General features: G+C 50.3%; 1 protein-coding gene across 4 annotated transcripts in view; it reads left to right on the top strand.

The window, feature by feature from the left end:
- APBA2 (amyloid beta precursor protein binding family A member 2) overlaps positions 1-22,540 on the top strand; it is a 243,712-nt gene that overhangs the window by 37,327 nt on the left and 183,845 nt on the right. For all 4 annotated transcript variants that reach the window (XM_032342243.1, XM_032342242.1, XM_032342245.1 and 1 more), the window contains exon 2: positions 8,868-8,974. The gene's annotated coding sequence lies outside the window, so the exon portion shown is untranslated. The remainder of the gene's footprint in view (positions 1-8,867; positions 8,975-22,540) is intronic.

Genomic DNA, 22,540 nt, shown 5'->3' with positions numbered 1-22,540 from the left:
GGGTTGCTGGGGAGGACCAGAGGAGCTGGAGTTCTGGAAGCATTTGAAGCTCGAGCCTGGTACTGTGTTCTCTGGTGGCTCAGAGGTGGGGTGGGAGAGAGGGGAGGCAAGGGTGAACCCAGCTGGGCAGTGCGTTGTAATCAGCTGGTAGTGTGAGAGGCTCTGCGTGGTGCTGGGTCTTTTGCAGGGAAACCTTGGCCCCGCTTGGACACACTGAGCTCAAGGAGCCTGTTAGACACGCGCTGGGTGTGCCAAGAGGGGTGCTGTGAGTGCGGACTTCAGGAGAGCTTGGACGGACGTAACACACTAGGGAGCGTTCAGCATAGATGGGCCCAGTCCATGCTCCTGTGTCTGGGTGTCTGGCACAACAAAGGACACCCCACCCAGCCACAGCTGCGAGCTACTGAAATCATGACAAGCCTCGGGTGCAGTCCAGGGACTTCAGCTTCCTGTGCGGGTGTGGTGACCCAGCCAGAAGGCCAGGGAGCCGTTTGGAGGCTCAGTACCTTTCTCTAGGATTCACTTGTCCTGGGATCCAGTCAGGGGCCACATTCCCCATACATTTCTCCCCACGTTCGTATCCAGCAAATTAAGAATACTTGAGTATGCAAAAATATTAGTCCCTCTGGAGCATTTGTATACAGTGAATAGGATTTCCATCATCTTACCCCATTTGATCACACCAAGGAAATTTTTGTGGTAGCCGAAGAGAAGGGTCCTTTTGGCGTGAAACAAAATAATAGCACTCTCAGAAGTTGGCGAAGTACAAAAATATACCTAAAAGTGTTTACACGCGACACCATCATCACATCCCGCATCGATGCTCCACACGTCCGGTGCCCAGACGGAAGGCAGGCCGGGGGCACGAGGACAGAGAGGGCTTCAGAATGTGGTCACCCCAGGGTCAGGGCCCTGGCTTCTCTGGGGACTTAGCTCTGCCCCCTCGAGCAAGTCGCTCGCCCTTCCATAGTCTCTCTGCTGGTCCACTATGGCAGGAGAAGAATAGAATCCCCTCAGGGCTGTGGTGCTAATTCCCCAGGGTGAGGCTGGTCCTCACTGGCTTCCCTCCTACTGGGCAGATGAGCCTGGTGTCTGAGGGAGGGCCTTCCCGGCTGTGGTTTGCAAGACAAGGGGCTCCCGTCCAAGGATGGGGACCCTCCACCCTCCGCTGGATGGGGGCCAGCGGTTTGGATTTGTCCCAGTCCCTCTGCCCTAAACCGTTGTGTACCCCTCTGCTCTCTCTGCAGGGGCCCCGGGCTTGCTATCCCTTTGCCTGCCCCCTCCAGCGCCCCTCTCCGAGGCACACGGAGCCTTGTGGTCCTTGCTTTCCAAAGTGGTGCCTTTCACAGCGGATCCTGATATTTTTTACTCCAGACACTTGTTTGAGTGGCCCTCCTGCCTTCGGAGCCTGCAGAAGCCCCTAATATGGCTTCTGTCACATGCACCAGAGCAGAGCACCTTCCTAGGGACAGATGTTCTTGGAACACACCTCGGTTCCCAGGACCATGTGACAGGGGTGAGGCCGTCGAGGTGGGGTGTGCCAGTGGGTCTGAGTTTTTGTGAGGAAGAGTGTGTCCCCTTCTGCCTTTTGTCCTGGTCCTGGGCTCCCCCAAGAGCACAGCCCTATGCCACGTCCCCATGTCTGGTCTTGCAGAAGTGGTCAGCCTAGACTTTCCCTCAAGATGGTGCCCAGGGTGGTCCCCCAAAGCTGGGGAGTACCCCCTCTGCTTGGCAGTTTGCAGCTGTGGTGAGCTCCTTCCCTTAGGACCTGTTTCCTCATCTGTGCCTGGGAGGCCCGGCCCCGCAGAGGATCAGAACATGGGGGCATGGGCTGGTACTCATTTCTCAAGGCACCTTGCCCCTCCCGGGAAAGGCAGGAGAAGTGGGTGCCTGTCTTTGACTGGGTTTGTCTCTCGTGGGTTCCATCCGGGAGCCTGGCTGACAGGAGTGGGCTCTCGTCGTCCAGTCATGGGCTTGAGCCCGGAAGACTGCTCCACACCCACCGTTCCACACTATGACGTGTTTAGTTCCTTCCATCCTAGGAGGAGCTTTTTTCTTTCTTTCTTTCTTTTTTCTTCTCCAAGAAAGTTATGGTGAACCTTCGTGTTTCCTGTCTGCAAAGTGTTCTTCAGAAGACCTCGTAGGGCTCACATTAGATCAGTAAGGAGAGTTCTCAGAAAGTACTGAGGACAGAGCCATTAGATAGGTGGGCTTCTGAATTCTTATTTCCTTTCATTATCTTGATTAAAACTCTAGTTGTTCTCCATCTTTCCAGGGCTGCTCTTCTTGTTTCTCATTGCCCTGTGTCCTGGGCAGCCTCGACTTGTCACTGTGGCTTTGGAGGGGTCCCGGTGCTTGCTCATCCCCAGCTGGCCCTGCTCTAGGTGGTTTGGTGCAGATGTTCCTCCTCCTCCTAGAAGCCTGTGGAGATTTCTGAAGTCCCCCATGTTCTAGAATCAGGACAAGAGAAGCCAGGGGAGTTACATGATTTGCTGGGGTTTTCAGAAAGTGATCTCGGGCAGCCTGGCTCCAGATGGGCTCTTAACCACTCCACAGTGGCCTCTAGGGGTGCTTGTGGCCAGCCTGGGGTCCAAGGCCTGTGCCCACCGCTACTGGGGTGTGGTCAGGGATGCAGACCACAGCAAGGCCTGGGGTGTATGTTGTGGGGGGGTCTGTGTCACCCTCTGAGCCTCGGCTCCTCATCTGTAAAAGGAAAGGCTGGACCTGGTGCTTCTAGCTCTGGGCTCTCTGTAGCACTCTCTGGGGGCTTATTTGGAGGGGACATTTGGATCCAAGAAGGACTTCTTCTTCTTTCTCCTGGGCAGCTTCAAATGCTAGAGTCTCGTCATTACCTGTGAGGTGGAGAGCAGCGCTGTGTCCCTGTCAGCTTCCTGGGCTGCTCGGTGTTGGCCATGGCATCCTCCCAGGGGGAGGATGGAGTCACTCATTCATTCCGCACGTTTTTATTGAATGTTGATTGAAAATCCCTCCTTTTATATGGAGCTTGCTTTCCAGTGAGGGAAAGCAGGCTATAACCAAGGTAAATGAAAGAAATATATCACATATTACATGGTGGTAATTGCTGTGGGGAAGCATCAAGCAGAGAAGGAGGCCAGGAAAGGCTAGGTGGGTAGCATTATGGTTTTGAGTAAGGTGGTCAGGGAGGGTGATGTATGAGCAGCAGCACGGAGGAGGGGAAGGAGGGAACCATGTAGAAAGCTAAGAGAATGGCCCATGTAAAGCGCCTGGAGTGAGATCTGTCCAGTGTGTTCAAGGAAGAGCAAGGAGGCCAAGTGGCTGGTGCTGAGGGAGCGAGGGTGGAGGTCATGAGGGGCAGTGGGAGAGAAGGATGTCAGATTGTGTAGGGCCTCAGAGATTGGTGAGGACTTACCCTTGGGCTGGTGCTCCAGGACTAGGTTGGAAAAGGCCAGCACAGAGATAATGAGCTGTCAGGAGGCACTGCAGTCATACAGGGATGGGAGGCTCAGCCCAGGTACCAGTGGTTTCCTGGTGTGAGGACGAGGGAAGGAGGGGGGCCCAGGATGGCTCTGGGGATTCAGCCTAAGCAACCGGAAGGAAGTAGCCATCAATTGAGATGGGAAGGCTTGGGGGTGGGGACGATGAGAGCGAGTTCTCCATGTTTCATGTATCAGGGGACCCATGCTTGGCTTCCCAGGCAGACCCTTAGAGCAGCCCCTGATTCTCTGGTCCTTGGAGGTAGAGGAAACGCGAAGAGCTTTTTGGACACTGACTTGGCTGTGCCAGGATACCTGTCAGGGCCGTGTGCCATTTGCCTGAGGGCTGCGAGGAGGGTATGTCTGTCCCAGCTGCAGTTTGCCGCCCAGAGGCTGGGCTGCATGTTGGGCCGGGCAGAGCCTCAGCACAGGACCTTCTGGCCTGCACATCTGGTGCTCGGCCCCTGGTCTGTACATTCTCTCAGACCTAGGTTTTACCTTTTTGCCTTCTCAGGTTCTTTTTCTTTTTTGTAAGTTGAGGTGTAATCTGCATATAACATTATATTCGTTTCAGGCGTACAGAGCAGTGATTTGATGCTTATGTATATTGTGAAAGGAACACCACGTTCACAGCCTTCACCATGTGTAATTACAAAATTACTTTTCTTGTGAGGAGAGCTTTTAAGATCTTTCTTAGCTACTTCCAAATATGCAGTACAGTGTTATTAACGATTGTCACCAAGCTCTTTCTTTAATCCCTAGCACTGACCTTATAGATGGGGGTTTGTACCCCCACTTCATGCATTTCCCCCTCCCCCCACTGCCCCCTAGCTCGGGCATTCTGTTCTCTGCCGGTCTGTTCTCTGTATCTGTGAACTCGGGGTTTTTGTTTGTTTCTTCGTTGTTTTAGATTCCATGTATATGTGAGATCGTATGGTGTTGGTCTTTCTCTGTCTGACTTATTTCATGTAGCATAAGACCAGTAAGGTCCATCCATGTTGTTGCAAATGGCAGTCTGTCTGTCTGTCTGTCTTTTTCTTTCTTTCTTCCTTTAATGGCTGAATAATTCTACTGTGTATATATACAGGTTTTTTTTTTTCAACCACATTTTCTTTATCCAGTCATCTGTCAGTGGGCACTTAGGTTGTTTCCTTGTCTTAGCTTTTGTAAATAATGCTGCGGTGAACATGGCGGGGGGGGGAGGCAGGTGTGTTTTGGAGTTAGTGTTTCCATTTGTTCAGATCAATACCCAGAGGTGGAACGGCTTGAATGGTACTTCTGTTTTTACTTTTTAAAAGAACCTCCCCACTGTTTTCCACAGTGGCTGCATCAGCTTTCTTTCCACCAATCGCACACAAGGGTTCTCTTTCCTCCATGTCCTTGCCAACACTTGTTACTTCTCGTGTTTTTGAGACTGGTTCTTTGGACAGGTGTGAGGTGGTATCTCACTAAGGTTTTGAGTTACATTTCCCTGATGATGAGTGACGTGGAGTATTTTCACGTACCTGTTTGTCATTTGTAAGTTTTCTTTTTTAAATGTATATTTGTAAAGATTTTATTTATGTGTGAGAGAGAGAGAAAGCATGAGAGTGGTGAGGGTCGAAGGGAGAAGCAGACTCCCCGCTGAACTGGGAGCCCAATGTGGGACTCGATCCTGGGACTCCAGGATCATGATCTGAGCTGAAGGCAGGCGCTTAACCCACTGAGCCACCCAGGTGCCTGCCATCTCTGTGTTTTCTGTCTCAGATTCTTTAGGGACCAGGTAGAGAAACGCCTTGCCGAGCTCATCTGGGTGGTTGAGACTGGGAAGCGGACGCAGTGGGACTTTCCTCTGACTGAGAGGACAGCAGCTTCTGTGCGTCGTGCGCTGTGGAAGTGTGAGCAAGGGGCAGGACAGGGATGGACAGCTCAGCTGCAGCACACAGAGGGCCTCAGACAAGAAGTGACTGTAGCAGGTTACAAAGGTTGGAACATCCCCTGACCTTGGGGGCAGGCCTCACCCTGTGAGCTCTGCCTTCCAGAGCTTGGCCATTCTTCTGCTGTCCAGTGTCAGTGTGGACGTGGTGGAAGTGGGTGTGACATTGCCACCACCATGTCCCTCTCAATAGACCAGGCTGTCCTCTGGCAGTGTCCTTATGCCAGTGCAGCCCTGACTGGGCTGTTCACCGCTGGGTCACTTCTTCCCAGTGCCCACCCATGTGCCTCCTCGTATTCTTTCTGGGGTTGGGAAGGAGCAGTGGAGGGCAGCAGCTGGGGGCTGCGCATTACTCCCTGTCCGTTCACGACTAGGGATTTATGAGTTGCTGATGTGTTTGCCATTTCCATGTGAGCCTTTTCTGGGTGAGCCCTGTGTGTGGTTGAGTACAGGGCGGTGGGAGTGGGGTAGGGAGGGACACAGTGTCAGCTGGTCCTGCCGGGGAGGCTCATGGGAGCAGACAGAGAGCTGAGGTCCTCAGCCTGGCACAGAGTTGGTTGGCCCCACAGATGGCTTTTGAATGGAGGATGGATGCTCAGCCAAGGAAGACTCCCTGGTCCCCGGCCAGCTGCCCTCTGCCCCTGTGGAAGGCCCCTGGAGGACGAGTGTTGCTGGGAAGCTGGCTGTATTTTTAGCCTTGGGGACATGCTGTATGTGGCAGCCTGTGGCTCATGGCAGTTACCAAGCAGGTTGGTTAAAGGCAGTTTTGCAGAGTAATTATGCAGCTTTGGGGACTGGCAGGAGGCTTCCCATACCGAATGCAGGGCCGGGGGTCATGGGGAGCAGGGAGAAGCCAGGGAGGAGCTTTTCTGTGTTGTGAATCCCTTCTGAATAGCGCCATCCACATAGCCTTTGGAGGGGCTCAGTGTAGTGTCGAGCCTCTTTCTTCTCCCCAAGGGACTTCGCATTCCTTCTGGGGGCTCCTGAATGAGCCCCACACCTCCCAGGTTGTCTTGCCTCTAACCAATCTGGTAACCCCCTTCTATAGTGAGAAGCTTTTGGTGGCCCCATTTGCCTGTGACTTATCATGGGCCTCTGATCTTGGTGGTGGGTAGGTGCTCCGTATGGTCTTCAGTCGCCGGTTTTCTTACTTCCCTTCTGCTGCAGCTGGTGTCTGTGACCCCAGCTCAGCACTCCTGTTCAGAGTCCTTTCCCCGTCTATGTAGTGTCTTGCGTTAACCCTCCCCTTTCTTTAAGGTTATGTTTGAGGCCCGGGTCCTTTGTTTGCAGTCTCTGGAATGCTGCCTTCAGGACGCCAGGTGGGCTCCTAGAGGGATCAGGGGATAGGGTTGGGAATGAAAGCTACAGCAACAGGCCAAGCTGAGAAGAGTGTTCTTACTGCTGAAGCTCAGGGATGCCTTTCCCCATTGGGTTTTGAAGAATGAATAGGAGTTTGTCAGTACGATTCTGGAGGAACCAAAAATGGAATGACTCGAACACTGGCATGAAAGGGGTGAAGTACCAGTGGCAGGGGGGCTTGGGGCATGATGAAGGCTCAGGCCTGGAAGCTTGGCTGCCTTGCATGCCGCAGTCCAGAATCAGTGCCGTGTCCTGGAGTACCATACCTCCACACACCCCCTTGGTGTCCCTGGCTGTAGCTGGGTGCTGGTGCAGGAGTGGTTGGGCCAGAGTGTTATCTGCACAGACAGTGGTGCTTTTGCCCACTGGTATTGGAGTGGGCCCATGGTCGGGGGTGCGGGATCCATGTTAAGACTTCGGAGACCTTCAGTTGGGTGGCCTGTTTCATGGGCAGGGAACACGGCGGGTGCCATCAACATTAAAGCTTAAGACATGGGGGTCAGTGCCTTCGATCACCATGGTAGGGAGACCAAGGTGCTGGTGCTGGAGGTGGGGCCTGAAGCCCAATATCTCAGTGCTCCCCTCCTCCTCTGAAGTAGGGAAACTGAGGCATGGATGGGTTTCCTTTGTCTTTCCGTGCTGTATGGGACAGAGTTAGGATGTGAGTCAGGCTGTCTCTCAGTACTTGGGCTCCATGCAGAGATCCAGGCAACGGCCCACGCCGTGGTGGCCCTGGTGTGCAGGCCGCCGGCTGAGCGCCGGCATCCCCAGGGCGTCAGGGCGGAAATGACGCCACTTGCACAGGGAATGGCTTGCACTGTGCACCCACGCGTCCATACGGTCGCCTTTCTTTGAAAAGGCTTGGGTTAGTGTCTTTTGTAGAATGTCCCCCTACGTGTGTCACACATCATTGTAAGATGATAATGCAAATGACACTGAGCTCTGTATCTTGTATCACATTTTGCATCTTGGGAAAACAAACTGGGAACAGGACCTTAAAGAATGGACTTCATTACCTGTTGGAGCAAGTGAAACCTGCAATATTAATGCCACAGGGTTTCCCACACCTTCCTCCAAAAGGATTAGAGAAATACATTCCCTGCTCTCTCCGGTGGAGGCCTGGCTGCTGGTGGCCTCAAGTCGTTAGCTCTCTGTGCTTGCTGACCTTGGGGAACGAACAGGAGGCATCACTTGGAAACCTGGAGAGGCTCACGATCTACTCGCAACTCTGATTTTCAGTTTTTGGCTGTTCTGCAGAACCCCAGAGTTCTGACCCTGCAGTTCTGAGCCGCTTTAAAAAAATTCTTTTATTTTTTCTTTCTTTATTTTTTCAGTGTTCCAAGATTCACTGTTCATGCATCACACCCAGTGCTCCATGCAATCCGTGCCCTCCTTATTACCCATCACCAGGCTCACCCAACCCTCCACCCACCTTCTCTCTAAAACCTGTTTGTTGCTCAGAGTCCACAATCTCTCATGGTTCGTCTCTCCTTTCAATTTCCCCTAATTCACTTTTCCTTTCCTTCTCCCCATGTCCTCCGTGTTATTCCTTATGCTCCACAAGTAAGTGAAACCATATGATAATTGACTCTCTCTGCTTGACTTATTTCACTCAGCATAATCTCTTCCAGTCCCGTCCATGTTGCTCCAAAGTTGGGTATTCGTCCTTTCTGATGGAGGCATAATACTCCATAGTGTATATGGATCACATCTTCCTTATCCATTCATCCGTTGAAGGGCATCTTGGTTCTTTCCACAGTTTGGCAACCATGGCCATTGCTGCTATAAACATCGGGGTACAGATGGCCCTTCTTTTCACGACATCTGTATCTTTGGGGTAAATACCCAGGAGTGCAATTGCAGGGTCATAGGGAAGTTCTATTTTTAATTTCTTGAGGAATCTCCACACTGTTCTCCAAAGTGGCTGCACCAACTTGCATTCCCACCAGCAGTGGAAGAGGGTTCCCCTTTCTCCACATCCTCTCCATCTGAGCCGCTTTTAACCCTTCGATGCAGGGTGCGGTTAGCCTCTCTTTTTAACGTGTGGCCCGTCGCTCAGCTAGAACGCCCGTGTGTGCATCGATGAGCAGCCTGCCCGCAGCCCACTGATGTCCTGTTTGTGTTCTCTTTCGTTCCAGTCTCCAGAAGCTTGAAGCTTTGCTGAATCCCGGGTGGGCACGCCAGCCTCTGAGGCCAGGACCGTCCTGCGGATGGCTGAGAGTCCTCTGGGGCCTGGCGACTCTGAGTGAGTAGGACCTGTGGTTGTCACTGCTGTGCTGCCCCCCCCCCCCCCCCCCGCGCCGAGCTGTTGGCATCGACACCTCAGCTCATGTGCTGAATGGAAGCTGGGAAAACAGCTATGTGTCTTGTTGCCCCCACCTCTGCCTAATGAAACCTTAAGTGTGGTGACATGAAAATTTTTCATTGTTTTCCTTTTTTTTTTTTCAAGTTTACCTTCATTTAAAAAAAAAAAACATCTTTAAAGGTTTTGTTTGTTTATTTGAGAGAGAGCACATGCAAGAGAGAGCACAAGCAGGGGGAGCGGCAGGCAGAGGCAGAGGAGAAGCAAGCTCCCCGCTGAACAGGGAGCCCAACACGGGGCTGGATCCCAGGATCCCGGGACCATGACCTGAGCTGAAGGCAGATGCTTAACCAGCAGAGCCATTCAGGCACCCCATAAGTTTACCTTCATTTTGTGGAGAAAGATGGGAAGGAGTACAGGACATGCCTAGAAATACAGTAGACTGTATTTCCTATGACCCTGTCTCCTCTGTCAGACCTGCCAGGTCCCTTTCTGCTGCCCTGGTGTTCTGGGGGGTACTGTGTTGCCTCTGAGGCAGCCCCCATTCCTGTCAGGGGAGTGGCTCTCCCTGCAAGTGCAGCCATCAGGGTCCCAGGATGTTTGAATATGTGTTTCCAGTTCTTTTGTGTATAAACCTAGGACTGGAATTGCTAGATCATGTTGTAATTTTGAAAACCAAACTGTTTTCCACAACTACTGTCTTATTTTACATTCTCACCAGCAGTATTTGAGGGTTCCGGTTTTCCTCATCCTTACCAACATTTCTTTCTTTCTTTCTTTCTTTTTTTAAGTTATGGCCAACCATATGGGTGTGAAGTGGTACTTACTGTGGTTTTGACTTTATTTCCCTTTGTCAAGCTAAAGATAGTCTCTATCACTAATGTGGTGAATGTTTCTTTTTAAATTGAGAATTGGTGTTGGATTTTTGTCAGATACTTTTTTTGCATCAATTAATACAATTGTGTTTTTTTTTCTTCTTTAGTCTGTGTTACATTAATTGCTTTTCTCATGTTGAACCAACATTGCATTCTGGGAAGACATGTCACTTGGTTGTGGTGTATAATTCTTTGCATACATTGTTGGATCCTATTTGCTAATATTTTGGTGAGGATTTTTAAGGGTGTTCATGAGAGATACTGGTCCGTAGTTTTCTTGTAATTATCTGGTTTTGATGTTAGGGTCTTACTGGCTTCATAATTCAGGAAGTATTCCTTTATTTTCTTTTTTTCCTTTTTTTTTTTTTTTAGGGAGAGAGAGCCAGTGAGTTCATGTGTGCATGCAAGGTGGAGAGCGGGGCACAGGGAGAGAATCTTAGGCAGAGTCCCCACAGAATAAAGAGCCTGACATGGGGCTTGATCTTACAACCCTGAGATCATGACCTGAGCCAACACAAAGAGTTGGACACTTAACCAGTTGAGCTACCCAGATGCCTCATCCCTTCCTTTTCTAATTTCTGAAGTAGATTATAGAAAATTGATATCCTACCTTCCTTAAATATTTGATAGACTTCATGACAGAAGTCATCTGGGCCCAGTGATTTTTTTTTTTTAAAGATTTTATTTATTTATTTGACAGACAGAGATCACAAGTAGGCAGAGAGGCAGGCAGAGAGAGAGAGGGGGAAGCAGGGTCCCTGCCGAGCAGACTCCAATGCGGGGCTTGACCCAGGCCCCTGGGATTATGACCTGAGCCAAAGGCAGAGGCTTTAACCACTGAGCCACCCAGGCGCCCCTAGAGAAAGTTCTTAATTATTGATTTAATTTCTTTAATAAAAATAATTGTTCACTTTGTCTTTCTCCTTGTTTGAATTTGGTAGTTTATATCTTTTAAGAAATTGGCACATTTTATCTAAATTATCAAATGTGGAGGCATAGAGTTCTTTGGTGTATTCTTTCATTACCCCTTTAATGTCCATGGGATCAGTATTTCTTTCATTTCCCGTATTAGTAATTTGTGTCTTCTCTCCTTTTTCTTGTGCAGCTTGGTCAGAACCCCCCAGAATTTTGGTGTGTTCATTTTTTTTTTCCTATCATCCTCCTATTTTCAATTTCATTGATTTACGCTCTTTTGCTGTATTTCTTGTGCTTAATTTAGGCTTACACTTGTTCTTCATCTTGCTGCCTAAGGTAAAAGCTTAGGTTACTGAATTTAGATCTTCTTTTCTAACAGATACATTTAATGTGATACATTTTTTTTTCTCTAAACACCACTTTTGCTACATTCTACAAATTTTGACCAATCCTATTTTCATTTAGTACAAAAAAAATTCTAAAAATTTACTGATACTTCCTCATTGACCCATGTGTTATTTAGAATTGTGTTGCTAGATTTTTGGGTTATTTGGGGATTTCGTCTATCCTCCTGTTGATTTTTAATTCCATTCTAGTCTATGGAAATTGTTTGTGATTTCTATTTATTTTATTTTTTAAAAAAGATTTTATTTATTTATTTGACAAACAGAGATCACAAGTAGGCAGAGAGGCAGGCAGAGAGAGAGGGGGATGCAGGCTCCTGTTGAGCAGAGAGCATGATGCGGGGCTCGATCCCAGGATCTGGGATCATGACCTGATCCGAAGGCAGAGGCTTTAACCCACTGAGACACCCAGGCGCCCCTATGATTTCTATTTAAAAAATATATATATATTAAAGTGTGTTTTATGGCCCCAAGTGTGGTCTGTTTCAGTGCTCTGATCATAATGTTTCTATCTGCCCTCCCCTCCCCCCACCCCCAGCAAGCCCCTTGCAAAGTCCTTTGTTGAAGTCCTACCCTGCAAGGTGATGGTACTGGGGCCTGGGGTTGGGACCTTTGGGAGGTGATTAGGCAGAGCCTTCATGGTGGTGTAAGTAGTACCCTTATAGAAGAGGCCTCACAGAGCTCTGCCGTATGAGGATACACTGAGAAATCTGAGCCCCAGAGGGGAACCCGCCTCTGACCATGCTGGCTCCATGGTCTACGACTTTCAGCTCCTAGAACTGGGAGAAATAAAAGATTGTTGTTTGTAAGCCTCCTAGTCTGTGGTATTTTGTTATAGCAGCCCAGTGGATTAAGACACTTGGGTGAATGTTCCATGCAAGCTTGAGAAGAATGTGTATTTTGCTGTCATTAGAATATTCTATAAATGTCAATTAGATGCGGTTGATTGATGGTGCTGTGCAAGTGAACTATCCTTGTTGGTTTTCTGCCTGCTTGTTATATCAGTTACTGACAGAGGATGGTGAAGTCTCCAATTATAATAGTGGATCTGTCTCTCTTTTCAGTTCTGTCAGGTTTTGCCTCATATATTTTAATACTCTGTTGTTAGGTGCATAGCAGTTTATGATGGTAATATCTCCTGTTTAAAATTTAAATTCAAGTTAGTTAACATACAGTGCAGTATTGGTTTTAGGAGTAGAATTTAGCGATTCGTCACTTACATAGAACACCTAGTGCTCATCACAACAAGAGCTCTCCTTCATGCCCATCCCCCGACCCACGTTCCCTCCTCCAACCCTCAGTTTGTTCTCTGTACTTAGAGGAGTCTCTTATGGTTTGCCTCCTTCTCTGTTTTTATATTATTTTATTTTAGGATTAGAATATATCCCTGAAAAATTGAATAGAATTATATATCATTATGTAATTGCCCCCTCTTTCTATCCATGATGATTTTCTTTGTTCTAAAGTCTGCTGTGTCTGAAATTAATATTGGCACTCCCGATTTTCTTTTAATTGGCATTAGCATGGTGTATCTTTCTCCATTTCTTGTCTTTTAACCTAGCAGAATCTTTATATTTAAAATGGGTTTCTTGTAGACAGCATATAGTTGGGTCTGGTGTTTTTATCTGCTCTGATACGGTTTCATGAGGAGAAGTCCGCTGTTCCTCTATAGATAGAGTATTTTCCCACTTTCTTCTGGCTTCTCTCATGATTTCCTCTTTCTCTCTCTTCTCTCTCTCTCTCTCTTTTTTTTGCAGTTTGCATAGATATTTTTTTGTTTTGTTTTGATGTTGGTTCTTTTTCTTTTCCTTTTTTAAGTATTTATTCTGTTCGGTATTTTTTGAGCCTCCTGGATATGTGGCTTGCTGTTATTAATTTTGGAAAACTTTTGAGAAAAAAATTTTTTTAAAAGATTTTATTTATATATTTGGCAGACGGAGGTCACAGAGAAGCAGGCAGAGAGAGGAGGAAGCAGGCTCCCTGCTGAGCAGAGAGCCCGATTTGGGGCTCGATCCCAGGACCCTGGGATCATGACCTGAGCCAAAGGCAGGGGCTTTAACCCACTGAGCCACACAGGTACCCCTTTGAAAAAATATTTTGCAAATATTTTCCTTCTCCATTATTTCTTTTGACTCCTCTTGATATTCTAAGTACACACATGTTATAATCTCTTGATATTGTCCCGCAGCTCTTGGATGCTACTCCTAACTCCCGTTCTTTTTTTCTCTTTGCACTTCATTTGGGAAAGTTTCTAATGATCTATCTTCAAGCTCACTGATTTCTTCCTCAGCCTTCTTGAATCTACTGATGAGTATTCTTTATTTTCAAGGGCATTCTTCATTTCTATTACAGGTTCTTTTCTTTTCTTTTTTTTTCTTAAAGATTTTATTTATTTATTTGACAGACAGAGATCACAAGTAGGCAGAGCAGCAGACAGAGGAAGGGAAGCAGGCTCCCTGCTGAGCAGAGAGCCCAATACGGGGCTCGATCCCAGGACCCCAGGATCATGACCCGAGCCGAAGGCAGAGGCTTTAACCCACTGAGCCATCTAGCCGCCCCCCTTTTAAGAGTTTATTTATTCCAGAGAAAACAAGGGGAGGAGCAGAGGGAGACAGCTAAGTAGACTCCCAGTGGAGCATGTAGCCTGATGCAAGGCTCCATCTCAGGAATCTGAGATCATGGCCTGAGCTAAAACCAAGAGTCACATGCTCAACTGACAGAGCCACCCGCATGCTTCTACAGGTTCTTTTTAAAAAAAAAAAAAATTTTTTTTTTTCTAGCATCTGGGTGCTTGGGTGGCTCCATCCGTTAAGTGTCTGGCTCTTGATTTTAGCTCAGGTCATGATTTCAGGGTCCTGAGATCCAGCCCCGCAGTGGGCTCTGCACTGGGCCTGGAGCCTGCTTAAGATCCTCCCTCTCTCTCTCCCCCTTCTTTCTTTCTCTCTCTCCTCGTCTCAAATAAATAAATAAAATCTAGCATCTCTTTTTGATTCTTAGACTTTCCATCCTTCTGTTTACATTATTAGTCTGTTCTTCCCTATTGTCTGTTTTCCCCACTGGAACTCTTAACATATTAATCATAGTTATTTTACTTTCCCAGTGTGATAATTTCAAAATCTATGTCATACCTGAATTTGGTCATAAGGCTTGCGTTATTGGTTTTAAATGTGGGATTGAAAAAATAGATCTAGTTATATTTATATTCATATTTATTGATTGATCGATTTGGTTTTCATCATGCGTTATAATTTGTCGAAAGCCAGGCATTTTCTGTTGGAAAACATGAACTGAGGTCATAAGCCTTTCGTGTAAGGATTACGTAAATCTCATTAGGGGCTGGGGTGTCAGGTCTCCTGCAACTGTAGGTGCTGGAGGCATCAGAATCCTCCTTGGTTTTGTGTCCTCCCCTTTGACTTTGGCCTTCCCTTGGCCCTGCTGGGCAGGGACTCAGCAGCAATTTGAGCCGTCACCCTCTGGTGTCCTACTGAAGCCTTGTGGCGTGGTGGAGAGGTGTGGGGCAGGGGAAGCATTCTGTAATACCAGGATAAATGCTCCATCTTTAGGTGGGGCTGTGTGCCTTCAGGTCTGGGAGTTTCTTCTCACTTTGCTCTTCCAACCCCCTCAGGTGAGACAGGGAGGTCAGGGGACTGCCGTGAGCGGACCACCTTTCCACAGTGGCTCTGATACAAGGTTCTGGCTGAGTCTATCCCCGTGGACAGCAGACCTTTGTCACGGAGAACATTCTGGGTGTATTTCATCGTGGTTACTTCCTCCTCCCTCTGCCAGAGCCAAGAGATGTTTATTGGTCCTTCAGATTTCAGGGGGCAGGCTGCAAGCTCTGTTCACTGAGGGGTCCAAGAAAAGTCCTTGGTGTTCAGTTCGTCCAGCTCTTTCTTATTGTAAAGATGCAGTGACCACTTCTAAGCTCTTTACAAACTGGAGCTGAAACCCAGCCCTTCCCCAGCTTCCGTTTTCCTCATGACTCTTGTCACCACCTGGAATTACATACTTTGATAGTTCACTCATTTTGGGGCCTGTTTTCCTCATGAGAACATAAAACCTGGAAGATCAGAACTTCGTCAGTCTGTTCCCTCTCATCCCCAAACCTAGAAGGGGGGCTCTTTCCAAGAGCTCTCATGGTGGCGCTGGGAGCCAGGCTCCCTGGGCAGCCAGGCAGCACAGAAGCAGGTGGCTTTTCTCCCGTCACTTCTAAATGGCCAGCTGTTTTGCCTTCTTGCTGTGGATGAATCTCACACCTCACCCTTCTCCCCCCTACATTCCCAGTACTTTGTTTTTGGGATTGCCCATTGTGGGCAAAATTGCCCCCGTGCTCCACATCTTGCAGACGATCTGGCCACCGGCATCGGTTCTCACGAACCCATTTTTAAACCATCGCCATTGTTCTGCTCTTCATGCCGACTGTAAGAAACACTGTTTTCCTGATTCCGTCGGGGAAGGGGGAGAATAGGGATTCCTAAAGACGGGCTCTTGTAGAGCGCCAGTGTGGCCCTGCCACTCATTCACTCCAGGTAAGGTTGCTCCTGCTCCCTGTTAAGACATTCGCAGTAAAGTTAATTTACAGAAAGGACAGTATCGGCCACTGATGTCTGGATAAAAGGAAGTTAGGAGAAGGGCGGATGTAACCAAGTTGGTGCTGTCAAGAACAAAATTCCAGCGGAGTGCGCTAGAACACTCTGACTGTCTTCATGAAATGATTCGTGAATCGGGCAGCATGCGTCCAGTCGAGCGAGGAGAGGGGAGCTCTGAGGAGCTGTACAAAATTCAGGGTTTTTGTAGGAAGGAGGGTGGGGCAAGGAGAGAAGGGATTTTCTCTGGCCTGTCACCTTCCCCTAAGGGGAAGAGTAGGGAGCCTTATCATGCAGGTGATCTTACTTCCTTTGAGGGTGGAGAGGACCCTGTGACAGATGACTTCACAGAACGCCCATCAGAACATCCTTCATGGAGATGCCTGGGTGGCTTCTTCATTAAGCAGCTGCCTTCTGCTCAGGTCGTGATCCCAGGGTCCTGGGATTGAGTCCTATATCTGGCTCATTGCTCGGCGGGGAGTCTGCTTCTCCCTCTGTCTGCCTCTCTTCCTGCTTGTGTGTGTGTGCTCTCTCTCTCTCTGACAAATAAATAAATAAAATTAAAAAAAAAAAAAGAACATTCCTCACAGACTGGGTAAGATTCCCATTCTTGCAGGAGGTGAAAACTGCCATTAGGTTAGATATTAAACTCCTCTTTGGTGACTTGGCCTAAGTGATGCCATTTTGGGCCTGTGGTTTTCTTTTTACACAATGCAGACGCCCAGAGGCCATGTCCTTCCACCTCTCTGGGGCCTCCGTCCCCTGGGATACAGGGTGGAAATGACTGGCAGTGATACACTGTGGCCTCTGCTGCTGTTGGGGATGTTTCCAGAAGAAGGCTACACTTGTGAGGTTGACCCAGGCCAGTGCTGAGCCGGTAGGGCCAACCGCCACGCTGTGGCACTGGGTGGGCCACGTCTGTGCCCGTGGTAGACGTGGGCGTCCTGCCCCACAGAGGGACAGGGGCAACATTTTCAGTGGTTCTCCATGGGGTTTGAACCAAACCCTTCCAAAGTACGGATGTGTCCCGCCCATGTGGAGTTTTCCGCTAGAGGACATCGGGGGAATTTCATTGGGGAAGGGTATGTTCAGGTCTCCTACCCAATGTGTGATAATGCTGGTGTCCACCTGGGACATCAGAGCCGGATGCCACTGTGCCCACTACGTTGAGTTGCGTGCATTGGGTAAGAAACAAATGAGACGTTGCTTTATATTTACCCCACTGTCTCTCCGAACCCGCCCCACTGAACATGCAGGGAAGTCCTAGAGCTTTCTGTTGTTCTAGGGCAATAAAATGTTCCTCTGGTCACTTTCAGCCCTAGAATCTCATTTCAGTCATCAAATGAGGAATTGTAGAATCTCTGGAGTTTCATCCACATGGCTGCAGCAGCCTGGCCTGTCTCGGAAGCCGGCAGTGGAAGGAGGGCCGTGTGTGTGTGTGTTGTGTGTGTGTGTGTGTGTGCGCACGCGTGCACGCACGCTCTGCTCTCTTCTCTTGCTCTGTCCCTGCTAGCCAGAGTTGGGCCCCGAAAGGTGCAGTATCTGGGCAGTCTGACCTAAGAGAGGCTGTTGGGCATGCTTGGGGCCCAGTAGATGTTGAGCTCTGAGCTATCCTCTTGAGGGGCACTTGTGTGGCTTCCCCGAGATGCTGCTGCTGGGAACTCATAACTCATGCCTACGAAGCCTCGTTGGGCTGGTGCCGGGGACTGCTCCACCTGCTCGTGGCATTTGTGTCCCCATCCCTCACTACCCCTGGCTCCTTGGGCAGTGCCCTGGGCTGGCCGTGCCCCACACCCACAGGCAGCTGGCTGCTCTTCCCGAAGCAACTTCTCTTCCTCCCTTGGGGGGACAACTCTGGCCATGGCCTCCTGCCTGTGGATTTTCATAAGACTTATATGCCAGTCCCCTAGATGCAGGGGACACAGAGAAGTCCTTCCGAGGGTCTAGAAGCCCTGCTCCAGAGGTAAACAGAGCCCCCTGCCCCTCTTGATGATGCGAAGCCCTCCAATAAAAGCTCTCCGCCACCACCCCGACTTTGTCCCGGTCTCCTGTGGGCCAGAGCATTGGGAAAACTGGCTGGGGTATGTGGTCAGGGGTCATCTGTCAATGGTGGTTGTGGCCATGCTTGTCACCTCTGCCAGTGCTCCCACAGCTGGTGGCCTCCCAGGACAGAGAGCCCCAAGCCCGTCACTCTGGAACTCCTGGACTTTTGGGGGGGCTGCGAATAGGAGGTTATGGTGAGGACAGAGAGTTAAAGGGCACCGTGAGTCAGAGGGCATCTCTTGCCTCCACTCAATAAAGCAGGATGGGTGAGGAGTGGTCTTGTGCCCTTGTCCCCTGCCCTCCGAGACCTGGTGCTGCAGCCTTAGGTTCAAGCCATTGCCACACTGTGAGCAGGGCACTGCTGCTCCTTTAATAGGTGGCTGGAGAAACGCTCTGATTTTGCAAAGCTGAGAGAAGGACTATTGCTAGAGTTTGTGGAGGGGGCTCCACCTGTTTTCAGGAGCATCTTGGCTCTCTGAGGGTTCCAGAGGGACTGTTTCCAGGAGTTGGGTGGCGTCTGAGGGTTAATTGCGATGTTGTTGTCTGCATTTGGCTTGGAGATGGGAAAGCTTTATGTTTATTCAAATAGCAGTTAATTTAAAATTACAATTTTAGTCTTAATTGTATGTATTTGGGGATCCCATTTAAGTCTCTGGAAATAATTGCAGAGTAATATTTTGGGAAGTTATATTAAAATGCACAGATGTTCGAGGAAAGAGAGGTCCCGATGGGTGAGCCTCAGCCCTGACAGAGAGGGTGCCCAGGACAGCTTCCGCAGCAGGGGAAGAGGTGACCCCCTCCCTGAGTCCTCGGTCTGCCTCTGGACAAGGCTGTGGGTGAAGCCTCGTCAGACACAGCATCAACCAAATCCAGCCCTCCCTCTCCAGTTCAGTGCTATCAGATTCCATGAACCAAAGGCTGTAGGGTCAGTGTCTCTGCTTCTGGGAGGCATCTGGGGGAAGGAAGGGGAGCAACCAAGGCAGGGAGAACAGGAAGGGTAAAAGATGTGGGGCAGATGCTTAAAATCCTGAGGGGGGTGTGCAAGGCCAGGCTTTAGATGTGGTGTAGGCAGAGGGGGCTTCAGGTTCACCAGGACCTTCTCTAAGCCCTAGGGACCCCCCCAAGCCTCCCTGGTGAGCCTGGTGGTGGGTCTGCACAGTGCGGGGTTGCTGGCTCCTGGGCCCAGGAGTCACACGCATGAGGAGTTGCTGACCCATGGTAGAGGGGTTGAAAATCTGAGGACAGCCCTTCCCAGAGGACATCCTGGAGGAGCTCCGAGGGTCTCTCCTCTGCTCCTGCATGGGATGTGGGTCCTGGCTGGCCATGGGGCAGTCATGAGGGTGAGCTGCTCCTGCGACCGGTGCTCTGGGGCTTGCCGACCTAGGGGGAGTGTCCCTGGGCGCCTCCCCTTTGTCCTTGTTGGTCTTTCAGGTGTCAGTCCTGGGGCGGTCCCTGAAGGCCCCCTTCACTCCGTGCTATCCTACAGAGCAGCTGGGCAGGGGCACGCTTTCCAGTTAGGACCTACTGGGTCCTGCCAGTGTCTCTGTGCCCCTGGAGGCCTCTGCTGTGAGACCTCTGGGCTTGACTCCCGGTGACAATGACAAATGCTGGTTCGTGGCCCTTCCTGGCACAGGATTTACTCCGCACAGGAAGGAACCATATCCCCCAAGATCCCATCTGCATCAACTGGACGGGTTTCTGTGGCTCCTCAGGAGCTTCTGGGCCCCAGGCCAGGCTGGGCTGGGCCATAGCGTGTGGCATCTCATGAGCCTTGCCAAAGGCCATGGGGACGGGCAGTGACCGCAGAGGGGTCAGAGGCTGCACTTCCTGCAGGGATGGGTGTGGGGAGACCCTCCTCCTTGCCTCTGGCACTTGTGAGAGCAGGAAGCCGCTTCCACAGAGGAGCGCAGGCCCGTGAGGGGAGACTGGTGGGTGGATGGCGCAGTCACACAGAAAACGCGCCCACATGCCGAGCTGGGGGTCTTTGGGGTGGGGTGTGTCCTTGGCACCTGACCTGCCATTGGGACCACAAAGGGGCACTGGAGTTTCCCCACAGGCTTGTTATCCCTCAGGGCAGGAAATGAAATGCCTCAGCTTCTCACAGGCTCCTTTGGCAGGATGGCGGGCTTTCAGGTGGCAGAGATGGAGGGCCCTCTGAAGGGGGGGTTGGTCTTGGCTTGCCGGCAGAAGGGACCACAGCCTCAGTGGCCAGGCTCCCGATTTCAGTACTGGGCAGGTGAAAGCCGGGTCTCTCCCAGCCTGCAAAGGGAATGAAAATGAAGGCCTTTCCCACAGTGGTTCTGCCTCCTGAAAGAGAAGGATTAACAGTCACTAAAGTGAGTACCAGCCCTGAACCCAACTTCAGCTGTTAGGATCTTACTGTTGGAAGTCACGTCTGCGAGCCTGCAGCTTACTGGTCTGAAGTCACGGCCATCGGTGGGGTCTGACGGGCTGTGTGGTCAGCCCCTGCAGCCAGCTGTGACCTCCAGGGCATCCTCTCCCCTGTGCGTGGGCCAGTTCGGCTCTGTGTGGAACGGGGAGTAGGAACAGACACAGCTCTGGCCCTCAAGGAGCCCACAGTTTGGGATATGATGCTGGCGCCCAAGGAGGGGTGGCCCATGGTAGGCTGGAGCAAAGGGCACTGGGGAAGTTTCCAGGAAGATGTGGTGATTCTCTGAGGCTGGTAGGAGAAGATGGGTCCAAGAGAAGGAGAGATGGGGTGGCTTCCAGACAGAGAAAGCTGCCCTTGTGTTGGGACAAGACAGGGAGTGCACAGCTGTTGATGGCTGGTCCATAAAATGGAGGGAAGACAGTTCTGGATCGAAGAGACTGGGGCAGAGGTGAGGGGAACAGGCAGCTGGCCAGACCCCTGCAGCCTTGGAAATAGTTAAGGAGCTTGGATGGTGTCCCAGGGCAGTGGGGGCCATTGTGGGGGAGGGGGTGGAAAGCAGACCGAGCTTGCCCTTTGTGACTCTGAATGTGGGAATAGATGTGGGGGTGGCAGTTGCCTCTAGGAGCTGTGTACACCTTTCCACAGTGGGGGGACAGGGATCAGTAATTGGCTCTTATTGTGCAAAACAGGCCTGCCTGCTGTGTAGACCTTATTCAGGAGGGCTGACAGCTAAATGCTAGTCTTTGTGAGATAACAAAGAGGGAAAAAACGTCATCGTCCTCCGAGGCAGAGTGAAGGCTGACCGTGACCTATGAAGTCCCCAGGGCCCAGGTGGGTGTGGTTGCTTAGGCAACTATGAAGGCTCTGCCTTGGCTGTGGGCTTCTTTATTGCTGGGGCTGCTGGTGGCTCAGGGCTGTCACTTGTCCACCTCAGTGCTTTATCCTCAGAGCCATCTCCATTGCTGTAGATATTCGTAGTTCTAGAAGGACTACCGGTCCTACACCTGGTGGCTTGGCCGCTCAGGGCTGTCGGCTCAGAGCTTTACTGTCAGAGAGTGAGGCCAGAAAAAGGAAAAACCATGTTTAAACAAAGTACACTGACCTGCCAGACCTCCCCTGTGAAAGAGTAGCTTTATCCTGTAACGTCAGTTAGGACTAAGTTTGGCTGCATAAAACCGAAAAGGCAACAAAATAGTATCTTCAACAAGAAAGAAGTTAATGTTTCTCTCACTTAAAAGAAGCCCATAGGTGTGTAGCTTCATGGGAGGGGACATGATGGACTTTTATGTCTTTTTGCTCTACTGTCTTCACACATGGATTTCGCTGCAAAGCATCTCATGGTCTAAGATGGTTGCAGGAGCTCCAGCCATCAGGTTTGTGTTCCAAGCAGCAGAAGGAGAAAGGTTGGCAGAAGGAGCCCCTTCCAAGCTGAGTAAACTGCCTTTTAAGGATCTTTCCTAGGAGTCCCTGTTGCATTTCTTTATCTTTTTGGCCAGTCATTAGTTAACGTGGCCCCAACTAGCTAAATGGAAGACTATGCAGTTCCGCTTAAAATCCAAGTTTTGTTGCCAAAGAAGAGAGTGGAGGTGGTTGCTGGGGAGACCGTTCCTCCAGTCCCAGCCCCTTCCAGAAGCCTCTGCCCTATGGCATTGTTCTGCTCCAAAGCCAGACAGCCTGTTTGCTTGCTTTCTCTCTGCCTTGCCTTTCTCTGGCTCCTCTTTCTCAAGTGCTAGCTGGTGTCCACCAGCTGGTGGCCAGAGATGAATATGTCAGAGAGGAATCATGGGCCTTGTGGGCTGAACCTTCGCTTGCCCTGCTGCCCAGCTGCTGCTGCAGTTGTGTTCTGCAGGTGGCAGGGGAGGCAGGCTTCTGAATGGCATGAGAGAAGAAAATCTGGGCAGAATTCTGTCTGTATAGCTTACCTCAGCTGTGTGCTCATAAAGTGAGGGCAGGACTTTGGTCCTCCTGGGGCACGGTGAGCACGGAACGGACAGCAGTGCGCTGCGTCCCACACGGGTCCTGGTGCACTTGATAGAGCCATTGTTGTTCTTAGAAAAGACAAAAGCAGGGATTTTCCATGTGCCCCCAGAGGCTGAACTAGAAGTGGGAGAGGTAGTTCTCCTATACCATTTTTCTTTGAATTTTTATTTGGTGGATAATTCCCTAAATCACAGGTCTCCTTAAAACAGAGCGAGAGCCCTGCACAGTGGCGTGAACCCTCAGGACTCCCTCCCATTGTCTCATGGCCCTGCTGTCCTCTGAGCCCTGCCTTCCTTCACCTGCCTGTTGGAGCA

This window comes from Mustela erminea, chromosome 5 (genome assembly GCF_009829155.1).
Source record: "Mustela erminea isolate mMusErm1 chromosome 5, mMusErm1.Pri, whole genome shotgun sequence".
NCBI classification, from domain to species: domain Eukaryota; kingdom Metazoa; phylum Chordata; class Mammalia; order Carnivora; family Mustelidae; genus Mustela; species Mustela erminea.
Note: the sequence above shows the minus strand (reverse complement) of the source record. Positions and strands in the feature narration are given on the sequence as shown.